The following is a 24,169-nucleotide window of genomic DNA, read 5'->3' as shown; positions in this document are numbered from 1 at the left end:
GTATTCAAACCTTAGACGTCATCTCCCCCAGAAAACCTTTGTAGTCCCTTGCCAATATAAGTTTAGTGATTTTTATAAATGTACCCTCTTTTGGCAGCTTGTTATTTTGTATTGCAATTTATTGTTTGCTTATGTGCTTCTGCCACAAGATCCACATCTACTTAAACTGGAGGCTGAGCCACTTCTCTTTATTTCAGTTTCTAACACTTGTTTAAACTATAATAAAGGCTTCATGTATAATCACAATTATTTTTTCCTCATATTGCTTAATAAGGTTGAAAAATATTATCCATATTTAATTAATCAAAGAAGAGCATATATATTCAATGAGCCAAGACAAAATCAAGATTACCTGATTATGCTATTATTTTAATTTGAAGTAACTGGTAAAAGTTTAATGAAAAGTCTAGGAGAAAATTTTAATATAGAAATATATCCCTGGATGATAAGATTCAATAACACAGCACTGATGTACATGCATGCATGCTCAGTAGTGTCCAACTCTGAGATCCCATGGACTGTAGCCCACTATGCTCCTCTGTCCATGGAATTTTCCAGGCAAGAATATTAGAGTGGGTTGCCAATTTCTTCACAGAATCTTCCTGAATCAAGGATCTCTTGTGTCTCTTTCATTGTTAGGTGGATTCTTTACCACTGTGCTGCCTGGTTTCTCTCCAAATCACTGAGTCCAACTGCACCATGTTGAAGGAGTTTCCTTGGAAAAAGAAAATGGACAAGAAAATGCACAAGGAGGGAGAATAATATTTGGAAAAGAAGAAAATGAGCATAACTAGTTTACCAAACCATATGACAAAGCCATAATAATTGTCAGTGTGAGATTTACGCAAAAATAAACAAAAAGATATAAAAATAGAATCCATAAATAAGTCCATGCATATTACCATAATTTAGTTTGAATTAAGTGTGACATTTCAAATCAGAGGGGAAAAGATAAGGTATTCAATTAAAAATATTTAAACAACTGGTTATTTGAACAAGAAAGTAAAGAGTCAGATACTTATTTTATACATTCTCCTATCTTTCTGCCTCTCTTACATACATATATATGTATGAATACATACACACATATTTAATCAAGGCATATCAAATGCATTTTTAAAAACCCTTAAATATTTAATGAAAATATAATATTTTCAACATTGGGAAAAATAAGACCCCTAAAATAAAACTTAAAACATTAAAGAAAAATGCATAGATTTATCAAGGTTAAAATGTCAAACTTATGGTTAACAAAAAGTAAAATGCTGTATGTAACAGTTTAAAAAAGATAAAAGGATGATAAATATAATTTCAGCTATTCTCTATAGAGTATATAAGAATGCCTTAACATATTTAAGAAAAGAATAAACAAAAGCCTAGCCAAATTGTATAAAGACAATTTACAGAGGAAATTCATATAGTTAACAACTCATGAATAGATGCTAAGTGTCGCTAGTGACCCTATAAAGCACATTTAAAAATACATTATAACATGTTTTTACCCTTAAGGCTGAGAATTATTTAACAATAGAATCAAATATTGACGTATTTTCAGGGAATATATTGATGATAGTTTAATCTATAAAGCAATTTTGTAGGACAATTTGGCACAATTAGCTAACATTTAATATGTACATGCTGCAGTGTATATGGAAATTGTAATATAAAGTAGTAGGCATGAAACACATAATGTTATAAGCCAATGGCACCACAATAAATTTAAAACTTTTTAATAAAAAATAAAATGTGCATAATACATGGCTCAGTAATTTTAATCATGAGTTAATATAAACCTAAAAGAACTCTCCCATAGAAAGCAACTGAAAAGATATATATTGTAGCATAGTTTATAATAGTACAACAATAGAAAACAATCTACTGTGTGTGTGTATGCTGTGTGCTAATTTGCTCTAGTAATGTCTGACTCTGTGACTCTATGGACCATAGCCCACCAGGCTTCTCTATCCATGGGATACTCCAGATAATAATACTGCAGTGGGTTGCCATGCCCTCCTCCAGGGGATCGTCAAGACTCAGAGTTCAGACCAGTGTCTCTTAAGGACCTACTATATATCACAGGAAACTCTACTCAATATTCTGTAATAACTTACATGGAAAAAGAGTATGAAAAAGAATTGATATATGTATATTTATAACTAAATCACATTACATAGGAAGCTAAAACAATTTTGTAAATCAACTATACTCCAAAATAAAATAAAAATTAAAGAGAAACATAAAACAGTTATGATTCCAGATGGGACAATATTATCCAATAGGTTAAAAGAATAAAAATTGCATTTTTGTTAACCCACAGATATCTAAGTTTTATATGTTATAGCAGCTAACATTATCATAATCAATATATAATTGGTAATGTAAGTGGGATTCTTCTATTTAAATAGCCTCATCTATGTAATTCAGTGCTTGAGTGGCAAGGAAACCAGTGTTAGAGGTTGGAAAGAGGGAGTCTCATGTTACTGAGTTCTAGAAGACTTTGCTTCTGTCAGCAAGTCTGAGAAAGCAAACACATCTACCAAGTTTATGAATCCAGCAGAAGAGTTTGGAAAATAGACTTTTAGTTGAATATTTGGTATGAACTGGCTTCATTTAGTAAAGTATTAGAATAAGAGACAAACTTTTAAAAACTGGTTGAAAAGCAGAGATGAAAGAAAAAAATAAAAAGGGTTGATAAATATGGGGTCAAAACCAGTTGAAAAAGTCAACTATTTCTAGATATAAAACAGAAAAAATTCAGCTGTGAAGCCATCTGGACCTGGGCTTTTGTTTGCTGGAAGATTTCTGATTACAGTATCAATTTCCGTGCTTGTGATGGGTCTGTTAAGATTTTCTATTTCTTCCTGGTTCAGTTTTGGAAAATTGTACTTTTCTAAGAATTTGTCCATTTCTTCCACGTTGTCCATTTTATTGGCATACAACTGCTGATAGTAGTCTCTTATGATCCTTTGTATTTCTGTGTTGTCTGTTGTGATCTCTCCATTTTCATTTCTAATTTTATTGATTTGATTTTTCTCTCTTTGCTTCTTGATGAGTCTGGCTAATGGTTTGTCAATTTTATTTATCCTTTCAAAGAACCAGCTTTTGGCTTTGTTGATTTTTGCTATGGTCTCTTTTGTTTCTTTTGAATTTATTTCTGCCCTAATTTATAAGATTTCTTTCCTTCTACTAACTCTGGGGTTCTCCAACTCTTCCTTTTCTAGTTGCTTTAGTTGTAGAGTTAGGTTATTTATTTGACTTTTTTCTTGTTTCTTGAGGTATGCCTGTATTGCTATGAACTTTCCTCTTAGCACTGCTTTTATAGTGTCCCACAGGTTTTGGGTTGTTGTGTTTTCATTTTCATTAGTTTCTATGCATATTTTGATTTCTTTTTTGATTTCTTCTGTGATTTGTTGGTTATTCAGAAGTGTGTTGTTCAACCTCTATATGTTAGAATTTTTAATAGTTTTTCTCCTGTAATTGAGATCTAATCTTAATGCATTATGGTCAGAAAAGATGCTTGGAATGATTTCGATTTTTTTGAATTTATCAAGTTTAGATTTATGGCCCAGGATGTGATCTATCCTGGAGAAGGTTCCATGAGCACTTGAAAAAAAGGTGAAATTCGTTGTTTTGGGGTGAAATGTCCTATAGATATCAGTTAGGTCTAACTGATCTAATGTATCATTTAAAGTTTGCGTTTCTTTGTTAATTTTCTGTTTAGTTGATCTGTCCATAGGTGTGAGTGGGGTATTAAAGTCTCCCACTATTATTGTGTTATTGTTGATTTCCCCTTTCATACTTGTTAGAGCTAACACCTATCCTACTCAAACTCTTCCAGAAAATTGCAGAGGAAGGTAAACTTCCAAACTCATTCTATGAGGCCACCATCACCCTAATACCAAAACCTGACAAAGATGTCACAAAAAAAGAAAACTACAGGCCAATATCTCTGATGAACATTGATGCAAAAATCCTCAACAAAATTCTAGCAATCAGAATCCAACAACACATTAAAGAGATCATACATCATGACCAAGTGGGCTTTATCCCAGGGATGCAAGGATTCTTCAATATCCGCAAATCAATCAATGTAATTCACCACATTAACAAATTGAAAAATAAAAACCATATGATTATCTCAATAGATGCAGAGAAGGCCTTTGACAAAATTCAACATCCATTTATGATAAAAACTCTCCAGAAAGCAGGAATAGAAGGAACATATCTCAACATAATAAAAGCTATCTATGACAAACCCACAGCAAACATTATCCTCAATGGTGAAAAATTGAAAGCATTTCCCCTAAAGTCAGGAACAAGACAAGGGTGTCCACTTTCACCGCTACTATTCAACATAGTTCTGGAAGTTTTGGCCACAGCAATCAGAGCAGAAAAAGAAATAAAAGGAATCCAAATTGGAAATGAAGAAGTAAAACTCTCACTGTTTGCAGATGACATGATCCTCTACATGGAAAACCCTAAAGACTCCACCAGAAAACTACTAGAGCTCATCAATGAATATAGTAAAGTTGCAGGATATAAAATCAACACACAGAAATCCCTTGCATTCCTATACACGAATAATGAGAAAGTAGAAAAAGAAATTAAGGAAACAATTCCATTCACCATTGCAACGAAAAGAATAAAATACTTAGGAATATATTTACCTAAAGAAACTAAAGACCTATATATAGAAAACTATAAAACACTGATGAAAGAAATCAAAGAGGACACTAATAGATGGAGAAATATACCATGTTCATGGATTGGAAGAAACAATATAGTGAAAATGAGTATACTACCCAAAGCAATTTACAAATTCAATGCAATCCCTATCAAGCTACCAGCCACATTTTTCACAGAACTAGAACAAATAATTTCAAGCTTTGTATGGAAATAGAAAAAACCTCGAATAGCCAAAGCAATCTTGAGAAAGAAGAATGGAGCTGGAGGAATCACCTTGCCTGACTTCAGGCTCTACTACAAAGCCACAGTCATCAAGACAGTATGGTACTGGCACAAAGACAGACATATAGATCAATGGAACAAAATAGAAAGCCTAGAGATAAATCCACACACATATGGACACCTTATCTTTGACAAAGGAGGCAAGAATATACAATGGAGTAAAGACAATCTCTTTAACAAGTGGTGCTGGGAAAACTGGTCAACCACTTGTAAAAGAATGAAACTAGATCACTTTCTAACACCGCACACAAAAATAAACTCAAAATGGATTAAAGATCTAAATGTAAGATCAGAAACTATAAAACTCCTAGAGGAGAACATAGGCAAAACACTCTCAGACATAAATCACAGCAGGATCCTCTATGATCCACCTCCCAGAATTCTGGAAATAAAAGCAAAAATAAACAAATGGGATCTAATTAAAATTAAAAGCTTCTGCACAACAAAGGAAAATATAAGAAAGGTGAAAAGACAGCCATCTGAATGGGAGAAAATAATAGCAAATGAAGCAACTGACAAACAACTAAACTCAAAAATATACAAGCAACTTCTGCAGCTCAACTCCAGAAAAATAAACGACCCAATCAAAAAATGGGCCAAAGAACTAAATAGACATTTCTCCAAAGAAGACATACGGATGGCTAACAAACACATGAAAAGATGCTCAACATCACTCATTATTAGAGAAATGCAAATCAAAACCACAATGAGGTACCACTTCACACCAGTCAGAATGGCTGCGATCCAAAAATCTGCAAGCAATAAATGCTGGAGAGGGTGTGGAGAAAAGGGAACCCTCCTACACTGTTGGTGGGAATGCAAACTAGTACAGCCACTATGGAGAACAGTGTGGAGATTCCTTAAAAAATTGCAAATAGAACTACCTTATGACCCAGCAATCCCACTTCTGGGCATACACACCGAGGAAACCAGAATTGAAAGAGACACATGTACCCCAATGTTCATCGCAGCACTGTTTATAATAGCCAGGACATGGAAACAACCTAGATGTCCATCAGCAGATGAATGGATAAGAAAGCTGTGGTACATATACACAATGGAGTATTACTCAGCCATTAAAAAGAATTCATTTGAATCAGTTCTGATGAGATGGATGAAACTGGAGCCGATTATACAGAGTGAAGTATGCCAGAAAGAAAAACACCAATACAGTATACTAACACATATATATGGAATTTAGGAAGATGGCAATGATGACCCTGTATGCAAGACAGGGAAAGAGACACAGATGTGTATAATGGACTTTTGGACTCAGAGCGAGAGGGAGAGGGTGGGATGATTTGGGAGAATGACATTCTAACATGTATACTATCATGTGAATTGAATCACCAGTCTATGTCTGACGCAGGATGCAGCATGCTTGGGGCTGGTGCATGGGGATGACCCAGAAAGATGTTCTGGGGAGGGAGGTGGGAGGGGGGTTCATGTATGGGAATGCATGTAAGAATTAAAGATTTTAAAATTTAAAAAATAAAAAACTAAAAATTAAAAAAAAAATAAAATAAAATAAAACAGAAAAAAAAATTAAAGTGCCTCTGAGAAACAAAGTATCTGCTATTAGATGATATATTAGGTATATATATATATATAATATTTGCTATATTAGGATACAGACATCCAAGACTGGGAAAGAGATTATATATATATATATATATATATATATATATATATATATAATATTATAATATAATATATAAAGATTAGCTAGACAGGTAGATAGTTCTGTATCTATATATCCAGAGAGAGAAAAAAGCAAGGAAGGAAGGGAGGAAGAAAGAAAAGAAAGCCTGGGAAATAATTTGGATATGACTAAAGGCACATGACTTGATTAAGAAAGTAAGTGAGTAGCTCATTATTAAGTGGAAGGAATTGTATTCCCAGACAAACCATGAGCTGGGGTCAAAGAAGAAGAAGAAGAAGAAACCTTTACACACACATGAAGGAGGCAGCAAAAGCTATGTATTCACAATAAAGCACATTCTTCAACATCCACTTCAGATGTGCCCATGCTTGTAAACAGATGAGGAAAACTCTCATAACACAGGGCCAAGAGTAGTGGAAAATAATACACAGAAAACAAATATCCCAGAAAACAACTGAGGCCCAAGCAAAGACCTTCTCCAGTGTCAGATCAGAGAGCTCTCCCAATAATTGCACTGGATGATTTCAACATCTTCAAGGATTAGTAATAACTTTAAGCCTTCTGTTTCTCTGTTTTACAATAAATGTGGTTTGATAATGTGGGTACTTGTTACAGCTTCACTACTGTACATAGAGTTTTTCTATGGGGGAGGGAATAAATAGTCTTTTGTTTCTTGGCTACCAGACCTTGAAAAAAATACATAGTTTATTGTTGCTTGTTTTCACACTTCACTTTTAAAAAGATATTGTATTGCAGATAATTTTCTGGTATTTTCATTTTTTCACACAAAATGATTTTACAACTCATATATATTGTCGCCAGGGTCCAGCCCCACAGGATCCAGGGGAACCTGAAGGAAAAAGGGCATTGGTGATTTATTTAGAGAGAGATAAGGAAAGAATGTTGAAGATAAGAAAATAGAGGAGAGAAAGAGGCTGATATTCCTTGGTTTACATAGAAAGCCAATAAAACTCCGAGGCAATGACATAGAATGTTCAAACTATCATACAATTGTGCTCATTTTACATGCTAGCAATGTAATGCTGAAAATCCTTCACCTTAGGTTTCTGCAGTATCTGAACTGAAAACTTACAGATGTACAAGTTGGGTTTAGCAAAGTCAGAGGAACTGGAGATCAAGTTGCCAACACCCATTGGATCATAGTAAGCCAGGACATGGAAACAACCTAGATGTCCATCAGCAGATGAATGGATAAGAAAGCTGTGGTACATATACACAATGGAGTATTACTCAGCCGTTAAAAAGAATTCATTTGAATCAGTTCTGATGAGATGGATGAAACTGGAGCCGATTATACAGAGTGAAGTAAGCCAGAAAGAAAAACACCAATACAGTATACTAACACATATATATGGAATTTAGGAAGATGGCAATGACGACCCTGTATGCAAGACAGGGAAAGAGACACAGATGTGTATAACGGACTTTTGGACTCAGAGGGAGAGGGAGAGGGTGGGATGATTTGGGAGAATGACATTCTAACATGTATACTATCATGTGAATTGAATCACCAGTCTATGTCTGACGCAGGATGCAGCATGCTTGGGGCTGGTGCATGGGGATGACCCAGAAAGATGTTATGGGGAGGGAGGTGGGAGGGGGGTTCATGTTTGGGAATGCATGTAAGAATTAAAGATTTTAAAATTTAAAATATAAAAAACTAAAAAAATAAAAAAATAAAAATAAAACTCAAAATAAATAAATAAATAAAGAATATGATCTTAAAAAAAAAAGAAAAGAAAAAGCAAGAAAATTTCAAAAAGCCATCTATTTCTGCTTCATAGACTACACGAAAGCATTTGACTGTGTGGATCACCACAGGGCTTCCCTGGTGGCACTAGTGATAAAGAAACTGCCTGCCAATGCAGGAGATAAAAGAGACCTGGGTTTGATCCCTCAGTCAAGATCTCTGAAGAAGGGAATGGCTACAACAAACTGTGGAAATTCTTCAAGATATGAGAGTACCAGACCACCTTAACTGCCTCCTGAGAAGCCTGTATGCAGGACAAGAGCAACATTTATAACCAGACATGGAACAATGAACTGTTTCAAAATTGGGAAAGGAGTAAAGCAAGGTTGTATATTGCCATCCTGCTTACTTAACTTCTATGCAGAGCACATCATCTGAAATGCCAGAGTGGATGAAGCACAAACTGGAATCAAGATTGCTGGATGAGATAGCAACAACCTAAGATATGCAGATGATACCACTCTAATGGCAGAAGGTATAAAGGAACTAAAGAGCCTCTGGATGAAAGTGAAAGAGGAGAGTGAAAAAACTGACTTAAAACTCAACATTCAACAAACTAAAATCATGGCATCTGGTCCCATCATTTCATGGAAAGTAGATGGGGAAACTGTGGAAACAGTGACAGACTTTATGTACTTGGGTTCCAAAATCACTGCAGATGGTGACTGCAACCATGAAATTAAAAGACACTTGCCCCTTGGAACAAAAGCTATGACAAATTTAGATAATGTATTAAGAAACAGAGACATAATTTTGCCAAGAAAGGTCCATATAATCAAAGTTCTGGTTTGTCCAGTAGTCTCATATGGATGTGAGAGTTGGATCATAAAGAAGGCTGAGCGCTAAAGAACTGAGGTTTTCAAATTGTGGTGCTAGAGAAGACTCTTAAGAGTTCCTTGGACAGTAAGGAGATCAAATCAGTCAATCCTAAAAGAAATTAACTCTAAATATTCACTGAAAGGGCTGATGCTGAAGCTCCAATACTTTGGTCACCTGATACAAAGGACTGACTCGTTGGAAAAGACCCTGATGCTGGGAAAGATTGACAGAAAGAGAAGGGAGCAACAAAGGATGAGATGGTTGGATGGCATTGCCAACTCAATGGACATTAGTTTAAGCAAACTCTGGGAGACAGTGAAGAACAGAGAAGCCTGGTGTGCTGCAGTTCATGGCGTCACAAAGAGTTGGACATGACTTAGCCACAGGTTTAGAAAACCACCTAATGGTTACCAAGGTGGGCAAGCGGGGAAAGGATAAACTGGGAGGTTGAGATTGACATAAACACTACTATATTTAAAATAGATAATTAATAAGAGCCCACTGTATAGAACAGGTAACTCTACTTGATACTCTGTAATAAACTAAATGAGAAAAAAATCTAAAAAAGAGTAGATATATAGATAGATATGGATAGATAGATAGATAACTAATTCAGTTTGCTGCACATCTGAAACCAATACAATGTTGTAAATCAACTAACTTCACTACAATAAAAATTTTTAAAAATTAAAAAAATTAATGAAAACTTTTATCTTATTATCTTATCATGTTCATCTTACCATGGACAATTGGGTCATGTTCACTTTTGGTTTTATAATTATTCTTCCATATATTTCCCTGTAAAGTTTGGCAAGTCTTGGGTATATGATTAAGAATGGTACTGCTAGATCTAAGGGTGTGTAGATATTCAGCTTCAAGAAATAACATCAAAGTCCCCAGTGAGAATACACCTGATAGCAATTATTAAAGAGTCTATTATGATTTACCTTTTTTCCAACATGTGGGATTTTAAAACTGCTTAATTTTTGCCAGTTTTAAGGTTATCAAAAAAAGTCATATATATATACACTAAACAATTATATTTTCTCTTCTATGAAAGTGTTAGTTGCTCAGTCATGTACAACTCTTTGTAAACCATGGATTATAGCCCACCAAGCTCCTTTCTCCATGGGATTCTCCAGGCAAGAATACTGGACTGGGTTGCCATTCCCTTCAGGGCATCTTCCCAAACCAGTGATCAAACCCAGATCTCCTATGTTAGAGGTAGATTATTTACCTGCTGTGCTACCAGGGAAGCCCAATACAATGTTCTTTTCTATATAATGTTCATTCTGTTCTGAGTTGTTTCATGTTATTGATTTTGTGGTTTGTTATACATTCATAATGTTATTTATTGGTTATCTGGGTTTTAAATTTATTCTGGAGATCTATAGCTTATCTTTCCAGTTAGTTATTGGCAATTATATTTTGGAATATTCAAATTTATGAACATTTTTATAGCTAACCCTTTGTATATTTTACTTAGGAAACTGTTTGCTAGCCAGAAGTTAGAAAAGCATTCATCTAGATTTTTGCTTATGAAATCAACCTTCTTAAACCATTAGGGGTTGATGTTTGTGTAACATGTTTACTATTATTATTTTTGTACATTATGTTATATTTATTGAAATCTGCCTCAGGTTCTTTGTTGGATATATTATATAAATCTACAAAAAAATGTATACAGAAACTGGCCACGTTATAGATGGTGGGGTAGTGTACAGAATAAAAAGAGCGGACAATGTAGGAAATAGATAATTTCATTCTGCCAATGACTGGCCACAAACAATAAAAAGACTGTTGAACAGCAAGTGTAAAGGAACAGCTGTGGAATACAGACTGAGGTCCTAGAAGCTTATCCTGCTTGACGTAATGCTAAAGAGCTCAATTAACCTAACTTTATGATTGCTTCCTTTACTGTGATGGTTTTCCACTGAGTTGAAATGGGCTTCAAGTTCAGATTTTCTTTTCTTTTCTTCTCTTTTCCCCTTGTGTTGACATTTAATAATCTCTACCCTGAACCTGAGATGGGTCAGCAATAAACATCTCATAAAATCATCGAATTATAAACAGAGAGATCTAAAGTTCTCAGTTATATAAGTATAGGTGATGATAACAAACACAGAGGAAATTTTTAAAGTATAGAATTCAGACTCTAATATTGAGACTTGCTAATTAAATCATTTTTTCTTTGGACCAAGAAATAATTCCAAAATATTATACAGGCAATTTTAACAATTAAACAAACTTGGGAAGTGTCAAAAAGTTAACACTTTCCAGTTTGCAAGCAAGAAAGTTTTGGGTAAGACTGTTGAAGCTGAAACTCCGATACTTTGGCCACCTGATCTGAAGAGCTGACTCATTTGAAAAGACCCTGATGCTGATGAAAATTGAGGGCAGAGGGAGAAGGGGACGACAGAGGATGAGATAGTTGGGTAGCATCACCGACTCAATGGACATGAGTTTGGGTGAACTCCAGGAGTTGGTGATGGACAGGAAGGCCTGGTGTGCTGTGGTTCATGGGGTCACAAAGAGTTGGACATGACTGAGTGAATGAACTGAACTGCACCACTTTTAGCAGTGGAATATATAGAAGGTTCAAGAACCTAGGTTCAGTAATACAATAGAAGTGAGATTTCATATTTAACTACAGGTGATATAAACATAAGTAAAATGTATATATGTGCATTTATAGACAGAACCTGCATGTGTGAGACAGACATGCACTCTTGTACCTTGATTTCTACTTGAGAGAAAGAAGCAGTAGAAATAAAATTCACTTGAAACCTAAAATAAGGAGGGTTTCCGATTTCCAATTCTCCATGTTAAGGACCTTGGAAATTGCCAATCCACCTTAACAGCAAGTAAAACGCCAAACACATTAGATCAAATGGACTTATTGTAGGTAGATAGATAATGATAGAGAGACAGATAGACAGAGAACATTCCATCCAAAGCAGCAAAATACACATTTTTCTCAAGTACATATGAAACTATTCAGAACATGGCACATGCTCAGCCAAAATTCAAATTTCAATGCTTAAAATTTAAATCATATTAAGCATCTTTTCCAACCACAATGAAACAAAAAATCAGTTACAAGCAGAAAACTAGAAAGTCACCAGTATGTGGCGGTTAAGCAACATGCTGCTGAGTATCAATGGGTCAATGAATAAATTAAAAACTGAAAATACACTGGAGGTAGTATCAAAAAGTTTTACACCTCCTCTTAGTGCTCATTTCTTTCTAAGCATTATGCGAAGTTAAGGATTAGCAAAAGTGAAAGAGAAAAGTGAAAAATTTGGCTTAAAACTCAGCATTCAGAAAACTAAGATCATGGCATCTGGTCCCATCACTTCATGACAAATAGATAGGGAAGCACTGGAAACAGTAAGAGACGTTACATTGGGGGGCTTGAAAATCACTGCAGATGATGACTGCAGCCATGAAATTAAAAGATGCTTACTCCTTGGAAGAAATGTTATGACCGACCTAGACAGCATATTAAAAACCAGAGACATTACTTTGCCAGCAAAGGTCCATCTAATCAAAGCTATGGTTTTTCCAGTAGTCATGTATGGATGTGAGAATTGAACCGTAAAGAAAGCTGAGCACCAAAGAACTGATGTTTTTGAACTGTGGTGTTGGAGAAGACTTGAGAATCTCTTGGACTGCAAGGAGATCCAACCAGTCCAACCTAAAGGAAATAAGTCCTGACTATCCATTGGAAGGACTGATGCTGAAGCTGAAGCTCCAATACTTTGGCCACCTGAGGGGAAGAACTGACTCATTTGAAAAGACCCTGATGCTGGGAAAGGTTGAAAGTGGAAGGAGAAGGGGATGACTGAGGATGAGACTGTCAGATGGCATCACAGACTCAATGGACATGAGTTTGAGTAAACTCTGGGAGTTGGTGATGGACAAGGAGGCCTGGGGTGCTGCAGTCCATGGGGTCACAAAAAGTCAGACATGACTGAGCGTCTGAATTGAAGTGAAATGCAACATTTTGGATTGAAGGATGAGAGCACTAAGGATTTATCAGATTGTGACTACTTGCTTTTAAATCTATATCTTAAGGTCACTAATGAAAACTGGTCTAAAATTGGTCATCAAGGCCTCTTGTGATAATTCCAGATCTCTCCTTGATCATTAAGATTACTATGGAGTGAAAATTTAACAGTTTTAAAGATGTTCCCTTTCCTTTGTTTTCCTGATCACACTGCTTAGTGCTCATCTCTTCTAATCTCTCAAGGGACATTCAATGAATCCTGTGTCAGAAATGAATTTGAAAACACACAGAGATCTGTAATCATGATCTATTTCCCTTCCATGCCTAAAGGTTGAAGCAGCCTTTCCTTCTTAACCCTTGAAGTACCAAGAATTTGATGAGATCTATTCAAATATTAGATCATTACTAATTCCATGCTTTAAGGATAACTATTCTCAGTGGTAGCATAAAAACGCTTCACCTGTGGGGGCATAGAAAACTACCTGTCTTATCTCAAATAAGATATAACATATTCCCGTAACCTCCTACTTAAACCATTTCTATTCTGCCTAAATTGTTTCTTTTAGCTTTTCTTATAGTGAGGATCTGCTGGTGATGAATTTTTAGTTTTGTGTATCCGAAAAAAGTAATTTCTTGTTTTAGTTTTTTTTTCTGTTTTTTTAAAAATATATATTTACTTGGCTGTGGTAGGTCTTAATTGTGGTATGCAAGATCTTCTATCTACTCTGTGGCATGCAGGATATTTAAGTTGCAATATACAGGATCTAGTTCCTTGACCAGGGATCCAACCAGCAACCCTAGCATTGGCAGCATGGAGTCTTAGCCACTGGACCATTAGGGAAGTTCAAAGTCTTTATTTCAACTTACTTTTTGAAACTATATTCACTAAATGTAACATTGTAAATTTATAGTTATTTTGTTGTTTTTCATTTTTTTTCAGTTACTTAAGAACTATTCCACTCTTCTTACTTATCTTGTGCTTGAGCTTCATTGAGTTTCTTAGATATGTGTGTTTATAATTTTAATCAAATTTGTGCATTTTTATTTTTTTCAGCTATTTTTTTTTTCAGTTTGCTTCCACCAGTATTTCAGCGCCATTTCTTCTAGTTAGTAAGTTTTTCCTTTGCACTGGTCTGAAAACTCCCTTTTTAGCCTGAGCAAAGCTGTTAGATTTCTGTCTCTGATTATATAAAGCTCTGGGCATCCCTAGTAGCTCAGCTGGTGAAGAATCCTCCTGCAATGCAGGAGACTCCAGTTCAATTCCTGGGTTGGGATGATCCCCTGGAGAAGGGATACTCTACCCATTCCAGTATTCTTGGACTTCCCTGGTGGCTAAGACAGTAAAGAATCTGCCTTCAGTGTGGGAGACCTGGGTTCAATCCCTGGCTTGGGAAGATCCCCTGGAGGAGAGCTTGACAACTTACTCCAGTATTCTTGCCTGGAGAATCCTCATCAACAGAGGAGCCTGGTGAGCTACAGTCCACGGGGTCACAAAGAGTAAGACATGACTAAGTACAGCATAGTGAGATTTTAGGCAGGCCATTTTACTGCTAGGGCATTATTTCCATCAACCAGAAAGTGCTGAATTAGATGATATCTAAGGTCCATCTCAGATAAAACAGTGTACATTTTTTTTTCCTAAGACTATTTTCTTGTTATAGCACAAAAACTGTTTCAAACCATTCAGAAAGAATGACATCTTTGCTCCTATGAGTACATGCAAAATAAGCACATGTGAGTATTATTTATGATCAAAGGTATCAATTTGCAATGACTCACATCATGAATAAAGAAAGAACTAAACTAGGACATGCACAAAGATGACTGGGTAATGTTGTATGATAACTATTGTTGACCATGGGGTAGGACATATGGTATTTTCTTCAAAAATTCTCAGTGATCCAAAACAAAACTAAACAAGTATGATTTTAGGAGTTATTCAGCATTCTTAAAAATAGTTATATGGTTTTAAAACATATAACCACTCAGGTGTTAATTATTCTGTTAAGAAAATTATTCAGATTTTGGATTAACAATGAGATTGAGGCTAGTTAGTAAGGTAAATGAGTATAGACTAGTTAAGGTGGCAATTACCTGGTAGCTTAGTTGGTAAAGAATCTGCCTGCAGTGTTGGAGACCCAGATTCGATTCCTGGGTTGAGAAGATGCCCTGGAGAAGGAAATGGTAACCCACTCCAGTATTCTTGCCTGGAAAATTTCGTGGATAGAGGAGCCTGGTGGGCTACAGTCTGTGGGGTTGTAAGAGTCGGACACAACTTAGTGAGACAGTGGTAAAGAGCCAGCCTGCCAGTGCAAAAGACATAAGAGACACTGGTTTAGTTTCTGGGTTGGGAAGATCCCCTGGAGGAAGATATGGCAATCCGCTCCAGTATTCTTGCCTGTAGAATCCAATGGACAGAAGAACCTGGAGAGCTATGGTCCATAGGATCACAAAGTCAGACAAAACTGAAGTAATTTTGCACAAGCATGCACATACAGACAGGACTATGCTCAAAGTTTCCAGATATCAATGCTTCTATGAGAAATGACCCAGTCATGAAAACCAGAGAGAGATAAATTAATATGTAAAACCCCCAAGATAAATAATATTCACATGCGCTTATTTTACATGTACTCATAGGAGCAAAGATGTCATTCTTTGTACTTTGTGAGTAGTTTGAAAGAGTTTTTGTGCTATAACAAGGAAATAGTTAAGAAAATGATTAAGACAGTATTGTCTAACTTTGAGTGGATAAAATGGCATAGAGATGAAAGTTAGGAGTACATTATGCTAGAATGGATTGACCATGGGATTCAGGCATTTACAATGATATATATTTCAGTGGAACACAAAACCATGGTTCCCTAGAGCTCTTATTAATGAAAGTGTAATTGTGACTGAAAAGTAAATCAATGGCAAGACAAGGATTCGAGAGAAGTGAAATCTCATAGTTTATGGTTTAAAAAGGCTTTGAAAGAGAAAAGAACAAAAATCTTAGCATGAAAAGTAGAAATTGTGACAATATCCTTCAGATCTAAGCCTTGTGGGCTTCCCAGGTGGTTCAGAGGTATAAAGAATCCACCTGTCAATGCAGGAGATGTGGGTTTGATCCCTAGGACAGGAATATTCCCTGGAGCTGAAAATGGCAACCCACTCCAGTATTCCTGCCAGGAAAATCCCATGGACAGAGGAACCTGGTAGGCTATAGTCCATGGAGTAGCAAAGAGTCGGATACATTTAGCGACTGAGCATGCAAGAATAACTAGCTTTTTATCATAAAAGTCTTAGAAAAGTGCTTACTGTTGGAGTAAGTTACAAGAAATGCAGGTCAGGAGCAGCAAGGATGGGGAAAGAGTATCTGTGCAAAAATTTCACAACAAGACACATTTCCCACATGAACCACTTCTCTAGGTCTCACTGTTTCCCCATTGTTTTTAATAAAGTGAGGAGTTTGGATTTGACAACTACCAGAGCTTTTCCTAGTTCTAAGATTTTCAATTTTTTGGTTCTCCAGGACAGATTTTCTCCCCTTGAATGTCCTCAAGTGATAAAAGGCACAGTCTGTTAAAGTGGCACTTGAACTCTCATGAGCCACGGATGCCCTAGGTAGAAGTTTAGAAGGAGAAAAGGCACAAATATTGTATTTATAAGCAGAAGAACAGAAAAATAATGTAATCAGTTTGCTTAAAAATATACCAATATGATCACACAATAGATTATGGATGAAGAGGCAAGTTGTTGTATTTAATTAAATGCAAAAATTCTACTCCCCCAAGAATATCTCTCACCTAATCTGATCATCTTTTGATTTTCATTACTTGTGATTGTATCGTTCAATACATTTTCTTTTTGTAATGAATTCTTAGGAACATGAGCCCTCACTAAAGCCATGTTATATTAAATCTTTCATGGTTAAAAAAAGGAGTTTCAAAATTCTGTATCTATTTTCAAATTTGGGGTTCAAGGCAAAAAGTAGTTTGGGAGACTGAAATATTATCAAAACTGAAAGCTGAAAAGTAATTTAATTTCAAAACCTTTCTTGGCTGAATGTGTCAATCAAATTGGTAAATATTTTTGGACATTGACCTGAGCTGTGGCAGGCATGCATTATACCTGACTTAAGGTTTAAACTTCACTGTGAGATGGATTGTATAAATAAACCATGCCATATATACGATGGAATAAAATATCACTGATTAAAACAATGCCAGTTCTACAAGCCAATATAATTATGTAATGACCAACTTACAATGTTCCACCAGACATATTTTATATAAAAATAAATATAATATGACATTTTGGTAGAAGAAAAGAAGTAAACTTACATATATATATGTAAGTATTTAGTTAAGATACATAATGAAACTAACATGTTCCTTTAGAAAAAAATCATCAGGAGTCAAGAATGGCTTAATTTTTTCTTTATTTTTTATTTTTTTGAAACCATTGTGTAGCACTTGGAGTCTTAGTTCCCTGACTAACAATGGAACCAATGCCCCATGAAGTGTAAGCATGGAGTCTTAACCACTGGACCACCAGGGAAGTCCCAAGGGTGGCTTTATTTTTAATCCATTCTGTTTAAAATGGTTTCTATAGTGGTTGTGAAGTAATGTGGTTGTTACGTAATAATTGTACAAAAATTTTAAATGAGATAAATGTAAATGCACTAATATTGAAGGTTTTCTCTATACATATATATATATATATATATACACACACATATATAAATATATATAAATATATATGTGTATATATATGTGTGTGTATATATATATATATATAGTACAAATGTATCCTTATATACACTATAAAAGAACCTAAGGAGCCAACTTGCACAGTGAATTCTCCTATATACATATGTGTCTGTGTGTGTGTGTGTGCATACACACCCTACAGATGCACAGACATTACTCTACAGTTTAAATTTTGCAACTTATCCTTTCACTGTTTCCCTTGTGAGAGTAAGCTCTCATAATGCTCTTAGATAAAGTTCCCTCATGCCATCCGGTCCCATCACTCCATGGAAAATAGATGCAGAAACAGTGGAAACAGTGTCAGACTTTATTTTTGGGGGCTCCAAAATCACTGCAGATGGTGATTGCAGCCATGAAATTAAAAGACGCTTACTCCTTGGAAGAAGTTATGACCAACCTAGATAGCATATTCAAAAGCAGAGACATTACTTTGCAAACTAAGGTCTGTCTAGTCAAGGCTATGGTTTTTTCCAGTAGTCATGTATGGACTGTGAAGAAGGCTGAGTGCCAAAGAATTGATGCTTTTGAAATGTGGTTTTGGAGAAGACTCTTGAGAGTCCCCTGGACTGCAAGGAGATCCAACCTGGCCATTCTGAAGGAGATAAACCCTGGGATTTCTTTGGAAGGAATGATACTAAAGCTGAAACTCCAGTACTTTGGCCACCTCATGGGAAGAGCTGACTCATTGGAAAAGACTTTGATGCTGGGAGGGATTGAGGGCAGGAGGAAAAGGGGACGACTGAGGATGAGATGGCTGGATGGTATCACAGACACGATGGATGTGAGTCTGAGTGAACTCCGGGAGGTGGTGATGGACATGGCTGCCTGGTGTGCTGTGATTCATGGGGTTGCAAAGAGTCGGACATGACTGAGCAATTGAACTGAACTGAACTGCCCCATAATATTCAATTTTTCTCCTTCTCAGGTAAATGTTCTCATTCTCATGTTAGAAAAAAAATGAGTGTAAATCAAGCATCCTTGCAGAGTCTGGACTGTCTGGTATTCTATTATAATAAGAATTCTACCTTTGTAATTATCAACAAAATCTAAGGACCATCACCACTCAAGTTTTAGCAATTTTCTGAGCATTTTCTCCAGGTTGGCTGTGAGGAGGGAGGACCAGTAAGGAAATAAGTCCTCTTTAAACTGGACTACTTGGTACCCTTAGTAGTCCAGCTCCATGCTCTTTGGATGTGGGACAACTTTAAAAGGGACTTTCCTGTAAGGGGCTGTTTTGAAAAGTTTCACAGGCAGGATCCTCTTTTCTGCTTTGATGCAAGTATTTCTCTTTTATGTGGTTATGTCTATAGTTTCTTCCCTTGTGGCTCAGAAGTTAAAGCGTCTGCCTGCAATGTGGGAGACCTGGGTTCGATCTCTGGGTCAGGCAAACTCCCTGGAGAAGGAAATGGCAACCCACTCCAGTATTCTTGCCTGGACAATCCCATGGACGGAGGAGCCTGATGGGCTACAGTCCATGGGGTCGCAGAGTCAGACTCGACTGAGCGACTTCACTTTCTTTCGTTGTTAATGATGCTTAATGTAGAGCTTTCCAACGCTGTCATTCCTTAAATTCTCTGGATTGTCATATTTTTGACAGGAACCGCAAGGACTCATGCCATTCACTTGTACATTTTCTGTGTCTCTGGATTTGATCTCTTTCTCATGGATATTTCTGGTTCCCTGGGAAGACTCCTGAATTTTTAACTCAACAAAAGTCCCTGGAATACAAACAAATTTGCCAGGAGACAGCACGGGAGATCCCACCCATGACAAGGCCATGCGGAGAGACCTGACAGGCAAGGCGAGTCAGGTCTCAAGGGGTCCTCTGTCTGAGCATCTACCCTGAAACCATAATCTGTCTGTTTACTGTATGCTATACTATACTCTTCTGACTTTACAGGGGGCTTTCCGCAACCAACTTTCTCTGGAAAAAATTAACTTAGAGCTCCAACTGGTCTCCTGCATATGAAAGGAATGTCTCAGCTTAAAACCCTCTGATGGCCCTCTAACTTGCCTGACAGTTGGAGACTTTTACAATTTGTCATTGTTTACAGCCCCCCAACCACGAGAGGCACAAAGCTTAAAACATCTTATAGATATAGAGCCTTATAGAGCTAAGAACTAGTTTGGTGAAGGGTTCCATTGTTGAGTTAATGTTTGCCGCCAGGCTTCCTTATCCTTTATCTTTTAGGCACCTGGGAAAATATTAATCAATCTAAGCAGGATGCAGAAATAGGAATATAGTAGTTTTTTTTTTTTTTTATGTTAGCAATACTCGACTTTTGAGTTAATGAATTTTCTCTTTGTTACAAATCATTGTACTACACTATCTTTGTTATAAATTGTTGTGTCCTTGCAATGTAAGAATGTAACTTTATTTATTGCTTTCTGAGAGTGACACCAGACTTTGGGAAGAGCAACACTACTACCCTTATCAGAAAAGGGCTGCAAAATGTTAATTGGCCCTCTGGCCAGAAGATGATATAAATCACCTAAGACTTGTGTATACAACTAGGTATGCAGAGAGAAAGCCTGGTCTTGATAAGAGTCAGGGCTGCTGACGCTGCATAATTTTGTATTATCCATTGATCTCTATGTACAATCGTAAGTATAAAAGGCCTTTCCGGACAATAGAGGATGGGCCAGTCACTGGAAAGACTGGTTTCCCCCGTGTTGAATCTCTCTCTCTCTCTTTCTCCCTCTCCCTCCCTCTCCTTTTCAGGCTGAATTTCCTTCTGAGGCGTGGAGGCTCTCTGAGTCTACTTACTTGCCCTGGCTTCTCAGACCCATGTGAGAAGGAGCACAAAGTGGGGCACCCTCCGCTATTCAAGTGGGCACCAATGGCCTAACGTAGACAGTGCAAGTTCCTTGTCTGGAACTTTATTGGTTTTCCACATAAACCAAGTTATTCAGCCTCTTTTCTCCACTAATTTTCCTACTATACTATTTCTTCTTAATCTTTTTTTATATTTCTAAATAAGTAAGTTTTTCCTTGCCTACAAAGGAAAAACTTTTGTCTCCCCTTCAAATTACCCTGGATCCAACAGTGCTGGACCCTGACAAGTGATGCCTGAACAGGGACTTGAATTAATTTTTTTTAATTAATATATAAATTAATATATATTATATATCAGTTTATACTTATTGCCATATATAAATACATACAGTTCTCCCCATCAAATTTTATAACATGCTCTCTTTATAATAAATAACCTAAATGCTGATTCATCTAAAACGACAAAATACAAAGCCATTGATAAAGTAAAAATACCTCCTCTCCAGACAATAAAACGGTCCCGACCCATTATTAACTAGCGGTTGAAGATGTGCTTTTATTTTTCCACAAGACACAGATTCACCAATTTAGATCCCAGACAGGCTGATTTGTCATGTCACAGTCCCCCAGACGTCTGGTTCCTCTGCCGCCACCACCACACAAAACAGCCTCATGCCGAGAACCACAGACAGGGCCAGCCTGACTGACGGGATCCAGTGTGCTGCTCTCACAGCCGGTAGCCCTGCCAGCATCCGTCTGCGGTCGCTTGGCTGCCACCAGACCTAAGGTCGGTTCAACAGAGAGCGGGGCGAGGGCAGCATCTGGGTGCCTGCTGACAAAAAAGACAAGATAAACATTGAGATCCCAGCGAGACTGACAGACTTACTACAATGCAAACTCCAACCAAAAAACAATTCTACTTATTCTGTTTTAGCTTGTCTACCCTCTCCTTATGTTCTTCTCTTTACCAATGACTCTAAGAGACTTAATATGCAAATGAATTATATAGGTAGACCCAATGTAGTGTCCTGTGAAAAATGTATGCTTTCATCTTGTTTAACTCCTCAATATAATGTTTGTTCTTTTATGGTATTAAAACATCTACCCTACCTCATGGTGCCTATAACTGTAACTACTTACTGGTATGATAATTATGGTCTGGCTGTGTTACAGCAACTACAGATTTGATGTGTCAACCATTTGTGGACTTACTTATCTTAAGAATATCAGCTTTAATAACTGCAATTGCTTTTGTTACTGTGGCGACAATATCATTGACTCAACAAGTACATACTGCCCAATATGTTGATACTATATCTAAAAAATGTCTCTCTAATGCTGACAACACAAAAGCTATAGACAAAACACTAAAAGTGAGGGTAGACAGGCTAAAAAAAAAAATACATATTTAGACTAAATTACAAAGCCTAAAGATAAAAATGACTCTGTCATGTTATGCTGCCTACTGGTAGATATGTGTTACATCCCTGAAAATAAATGAGACAGATTTTAAATTAAAAACATTAAAAATATTTTAGGTATTTAAAATAGCTCAGATATTGGTTTAGATTTAAGAAAACTTCATAATCAGATTCAGACCATAAAACACTCCTGATTAGATTTTACTGCCACAAGAACAGCTAATGACTTTTTCCACACCTTCTCTAACTTTATTTCTGGAAAAAACATTCTGTCTACTATTTTTAACTATGCTGCTGTAGCTGTTGTGATTCTGCTTCTCATAATTATTTTCCTTATATTGTCAAAATTCTTTGACAAAACATTCAAAAACTCACAACTAAACTACACCTGGCTGTCTTAAAAAATAAAAAAGGGGGAGATGCCGGGAGCCAGCACGGGAGATCCCACCCATGACAAGGTTATGCGGAGAGACCTGATGGGCAAGGCGAGTCAGGTCTCAAGGGGACCTCTGTCTGAGCATCTACCTCAAAACGAAAATCTGTCTGTTTACTGTCTGCTATACTATACTCTTCTGACATTACAGGGAGCTTTCCCAGACCACCTTTCTCTAAAAAAAAATTTAACTTAGAGTTCCAACTGGTCTCCTACATATAAAAAGAATGTCTCAACTTAAAACCCTCTGATGGCCCTCTAACTTGCCTGACAGTTGGAGACTTTTACAACTTGTGATTGTTTACAGCCCCCTAACCATGAGACATGAGCTTAAAACATCTTAAAGATATAGATCCTTTTAGAGCTAAGAATTAGTTTGGTAAAGGGTTCCATTGTTGAGTTAATATTTGCTGCCCGGCCTCCATATCCTTTATCTTTTAGACACCTGAAAAGAAATTAATCAATGTAAACAGGATGCAGAAATAGAAATATAGTAGTTTTTGATGTTAACAATACTAGACTTTTGAGTTAATGAATTTTCTCTTTGTTATAAATCACTGTACTTCTCTTTCTTTGTTATAAATTGTTGTATCCTTGCTTTGTAAAAATGTAACTTTACTTAGTGCTTTCTGAGAATGACACCAGACTTTGAAAAGAACAACATTATTATCCTTATCAGAAAAGGGCTGTAAAATGTTAATTGGCCCTCTGGCCAAAAGATGATGTAAATCACCTAAGACTTGTGTATACAACTAGATATACAGAGAAAAAACCTGGTCTCAATGATTCAGGACTGCTGATGCCACATAATTTTATATTATCCATTGATCTCTATGTACAATCAAATTTATAAAAGGTCTTTCCAGACAATAGAGGATGGGCTAGTCACTGGAAAGACTGGTTTCCCCTTTGTCGAATTTCTCTCTCTCTCTTTCACCCTCTCCCTCTCTCTCCTTTTCAGGCTAAATTCCCATCTGGGGCTTAGACTATCTCTGAGTCTACTTACTTGCCCTGGCTTCTAAGACCCACGTGAGAGGGAGCCCAAGGCGGGGCACTCTCCGCTATTCAAGTAGGCACCAATGGCCTAATGTAGACGGTGCAAGTTCCTTGTCTGAAACTTTATTGGTTTTCCACATAAACCAAGTTATTCAGCCTCTTTTCTCCACTAATTTTCCTACTATACAATTTCTTCTTAATCTCTTTTTATATTTCTAAATAAGTATGTTTTTCCTCACCTACTCCGTCTCCCATTCAAATTACCCTGGATCCAACGGGGCTGGACCCTGACACAGGTTCTAATTCTAGGGTCCATCACTAAACCTGAGGGCATTTTTTATTTTTTATATTTCTCTGGGGAAGAGTTAGGCCCAGGATACAATGTCACAGAAATTCAGAGAAGCACACAGCATGTTCTATGAAAGGTCTGTTTAAGTTTCAAGTCTCTAAGTCTAAGCTTAGAAGGGAGAATCACCTCCAAAACTCTCCTCTTGAGAGGAAGATAGCAGCTCTTGCAGAAGAAATGTCTTCACATATCTCTTCTACACTCTGAGTATGT

This window comes from Ovis canadensis, chromosome 2 (assembly GCF_042477335.2).
Source record: "Ovis canadensis isolate MfBH-ARS-UI-01 breed Bighorn chromosome 2, ARS-UI_OviCan_v2, whole genome shotgun sequence".
Lineage (NCBI taxonomy): Eukaryota > Metazoa > Chordata > Mammalia > Artiodactyla > Bovidae > Ovis > Ovis canadensis.
The sequence above is the reverse complement of the archived record's forward strand: the minus strand, read 5'-3'. Positions refer to the sequence as shown.